At 36.9% G+C, this 4,614-nt stretch overlaps 1 pseudogene; it reads right to left on the bottom strand.

Annotated features, from left to right (window-relative positions):
* Positions 1-803: 803 nt before the first annotated feature.
* Positions 804-1,794, bottom strand: LOC101570891 (annotated as a pseudogene).
* Between the last annotated feature and the right edge of the window lie 2,820 nt (positions 1,795-4,614).

The following is a 4,614-nucleotide window of genomic DNA, read 5'->3' as shown; positions in this document are numbered from 1 at the left end:
CCATCTCCCCAGCCCCTAAAGTTTTTCTTTTATCCTCATCCTGCTGGCATTTCTCACTTCTCTTCCTTGAACACTTACAGGTGGATTATTAGATCTTTACAAGTTTATTACCCCATTGTTTCATTGTAGAGTTTTATTTAATTATTCTGCTTTATGGAGCGAGAATAGATTAATAGAACCAATATCTTTTTGGTATTGAATCTTCCTATCTAAGATTTTGGTACCTTTCTGTAAGTTCATATAATTTATTTATTTATTTGATATCAGGATTTGAACTGAAGACTTTCCACTTGCTGGGTAAGCACTGTTCCATTGAACTATATCCTTGGCTGCTCAAATCTTTTGTGTTCCTTATATTCACTTAAGATTCACCAATTTCTGTTGGGAGAGGTGATGCATGCCTATGATCCCAGCACTTGGAAGACTGAAGCAAGAGGTGTGACACAAGTTCAAGGCCAGTTTGTGCTATAGAATGAGTCTGAACCAACAGCCAAAAGAGATCTTTCCTCCTCCTTATAGGTTATTCAGATATTTTGTTACAGTAATGAAAAACTAATACAGACTCCAATGCCATTGTTTCTTGCCATAAATCAGAAAAAGATGTAGTAGGTAGAAAGGTGACTGGCTGTGGATCAACATGTAATTTACGTTGTCACCAATTACATGCAACTTAAATGTATTTAATTCAATAGATCATTCTAGTTACCATTTCTTAGATTATTTGGATAGTATACATTTTTATTAAATAGCGAAAGATTAAGTAATCATCCACATCATGCTATAATGATTCATCAATCAATTTTTCATGCTTTCACACTTGCTTTTCCCAAATTATCACCTTTCAGCATTCCCATAAATGCAGCCGGCATGTTTTCAAATCCTTTGTCAATGTGTTCATGATACTGGATTTTGCCATCTGCTGTCCATTTCATCAACTCTTTCAGAGCATTCCTACGGACCTCTCCTTGCCACCTGCCAAACAGGAATACTTCTATGTGGAGTTGCTTATAGACAATACTCTCTGGGGGTAGACCTGGGGGCAATGGGCCAGTGCGTTTATACACAGAGATGGCCCCACAGATCACAATTTGTCCAAAATCCTTCATCTGGGGCATAACAGCTTTCAAGATCTCTCCACCTACATTATCAAAATAGCAATCATAACCATCAGGGGAGGCTTTTCTCAATGCTTCTTCCAAAGAATCTTTTGTCTTGCAGTTAAAGACCACATCAAATCCAACTTGCTTAAGAAAGACAAACTTTGCATTAAACCCTGCAATTCCACCAAATTTGCAGCCCTTGAACTTAGTTATCTGCCCCACAACAGAGCTGAAGGCTCCTGCTGCTGCGTTAACCAGTACCGTTTCTCCACTCTTCACCATGCAGATGTCCAACAGGCCAAAGTAAGCAGTTATGCCTGGCATGCAAAGTGTCCCCAGGGCAAAAGGCAGTGGTAATGTATCTAGCCACCATGCAGGCAATGTTTCTTGTCCTTTCCCATCAGAAATGGAGTGTGTTGTCCAGCCTGCAAGAACCACTATGATAGTTCCTGTTAGGAAGGCTGAGTTTTTACTTTCCACAACTCTGGCCACTTGTTCCCCCACCATTATATCACCCTGCTTCAACTTTTTGGATGCCATTCTCATGTAAGGATTCACAGAGAGAAAAAAAAGCTTGAAGCAGGTACTCTCCATTTTTTAAGGGTGGGAGTTCAGTAGTGTTCAACTCAAAGTCACTCTAAGTAGGCTTGCCCTGGAAGTGTTTCTTCAGGGTCCAGCTCTTAGCATTAACCATCGTGAGGCTCGAGAGCCTGCTGGTCGCACTTCCTAGAGGTACCTCAAGGATTGCTCCCACACATTACTTTGAATGGTATGGAACTTTTGGATAATTAAAACCAACCAATGTTGGGCCAAAAAGGCATAGAATAACTTAATGTACCAATAATAAATAAGGACATTCAAGTAGCTATTCAAGGAAATCCCCCAACAAAGAAAAATTCAGGAATCGACTCTCTACTTTTGAAGTATAGAAAGCTTTAAAAGAAGAATAAATGCCAGTTCTCCTCAGATTATTCCAAAGAAATGAAAAAGGCTTGCTTTCTTCATTTCCTTTGGGAGTTACTCATTTTTACTGTATAGATGCATAACTGATTTATGTATGTTGATTTGGGGCCCTATAATTTTTGGGAAAATTTAAAAATATTTGTCACAGCAAAAGAAAATGACCAGGTAGACATCTCAGAACTCTAAGCACCTGCCTAGCAAGCAAAAGGACGGGGGTTCAATGAACGGTACCACATGTCATGCTGTCCCCAGGAACCCCAAGTGTGCTGTGCCAGACGCTGAAACTGAGACCCTATACCAAATAATAGAAATTAAACAGAAATGGAAAAAGGAAAAATAATCCCAACCTTAAAATTTTATGTGCATTACAAAATACACTCAACAACAAAAGCAGATATGAGATAAGCCAATCTAGAACATTATAATTCTTGATTCCAAAATATAATACAAGGCAGCTTAAAATCATGCAGTTACTAAAACAACAAGAGATGAAGAGCCAATGGAACAGATAAGAGAGTCCAGATACCAATACACAAAGTTATGACCAACCTGTCTTTGAGAAGCTTGCCACAAATACATAATAAAAAGCTGTATTTTCAATAAATATACAGTGTTGGAAAAATTGGAAATCGATATGCACAAAATGAAATTCAAATTCATAAAACCAGAATAAATAGAAGAAAAAAATAAAGAAACACCTGGATGGTGGCCTTGGCAATGATTATTTTTTATATAATCCACAAAACATGGTAAATAAGAGCAAAAATAAAAAAGTGAGACTATATAAAAATAAAAATTTTGTGCATAGCAAGTAATTTCAAAATGAAAAGCATCCTACAAATTGGAAAAAAAAATTTCAAAGCTGTGTAGGTAACTAAACCATGTAAATTACAAGTCAAATATGTAAAAGTTATTTGTAGAACTCAATAGCAAAATGCAAGAAAGGAAAGAAAATATCAAATAATTTTCATAAGTAAAGAACCTGAAGCAGACATTTCTCCAAAGATGTACAGATGTCAATAAATGTATGATTTTTTAAAAAAGAAAGTACAAATTAGAATTAAAACAGAAAAAAATTACAAGTGATGTAGATTTTTCACTTAGCAAACTAATATGAAATTCACAGTATTTGTTGTAATACATAGTGTTGTCTTCCAACCAGTTATTCATATTACCGGGCATATGTATGCAAAATTGGAAGAAGAAAGAAAAAAAAGAAATGTATAAAAAATTAATAAGACAAAAAGTGCAAACAATTCAGTAAAGGAGATTAAGCAAGCTAAAAGCATTAAGTGCTTCTTTCCATAGACCAGCAGAAATGCACAGTGCAGTTGTTCAAACCATTCTGCTTACAATCATAGTGTTATGATTTGTGCACATTTGTCCCCACAAAGCCTTGTGTAACCATTGAGGTGTAGTTCTACAGTTTTTAATTAATTCATGATCGAAGGCTAGGATTATGGGTCTAAGTGCTGTTGGGATTATAGGTGTGAGTGCTATATCCAACCTGGGGCAGATAGCCTGAATGTAACATAAGAGAGACAGAGAGACAGACTTTCTCTCTGTTGCCATTGTTGATGCTACTCCTCCCTTTGCACTCTGCTCTTTGTTGTCATCATGAATGGATACTATCTGTAGTGTTCCAGTCTGCCTTGGAGCCACCTGAGTATGGACTGAAACCTACATTAACTGTGAGCTTGATAAACCTTTACTTCCTTCATTTTGGATGTTGGGTATGTATCAGGGCAATGAGAAATGAGTGACCAAGACACATTGATATATCACTTTCCTGCTCTCCCTCTCCTGTCCTTCTCCTCAACTCAGTAATTCTTTCCCTTTGAATAAATTAATTCCCTTTTCCTAGTACCTATTGTACCCTTCAGATTCCACTGTTCTCTTTCAGGCTGTCATACTAAGGAGAAATAATAAAATTTGCACATGTGAGTCTCATTTATTTCACTTAAGAGTATGTTCTATACTTGCATTGATTTGTTGAAAAAAGACTCAAATTTATCCCGTTTTACACCTGAATAATACTCCATTGTGCTTACATACCACATCTTCCTTATCCATTCTTCAGTTCATCAGCATCAGTGTTGTTTCCCCGATTTAGCTGTAACAAGTAGCACTGTTGTAAACATGGGTGCATGTATATCACTGTGGCATGAAGTTTTAGGTTCTGGGAAAATACCCAGGAGGGGAATAGCTGGCTTGAATACTATCTTAAATCCTAGGTTTTGAAAGAATCTCCACACTGATTTCCATAGTAGTTGTACCAGTGTGTGCACTCCCACCAACAGTGTAGAAGCATTACTTTTTCCACACAGCCTCTCCAGCATTTGTTATTGTTGACTTGGTGATGTTAGCCATTCTTTCTGGGGTGACATGGAACCTCAGTGTTGTTTTAACTTGCATTTCTCAAATGACCAATGATGTTGAACATTTTTTCATATATTTACTTTCCATTGGTATTTCTTCATCTGAGAAGTATGTATTCTCTCAAATGCTTATTTTTGGAATGGGTCTTTGAATTTGGGGTGCGTGATTTTTT

Source organism: Octodon degus, unplaced genomic scaffold (assembly GCF_000260255.1).
Source record: "Octodon degus isolate 3935 unplaced genomic scaffold, OctDeg1.0 scaffold00154, whole genome shotgun sequence".
Lineage (NCBI taxonomy): Eukaryota > Metazoa > Chordata > Mammalia > Rodentia > Octodontidae > Octodon > Octodon degus.
The sequence above is the reverse complement of the archived record's forward strand: the minus strand, read 5'-3'. Positions and strand labels throughout refer to the sequence as shown.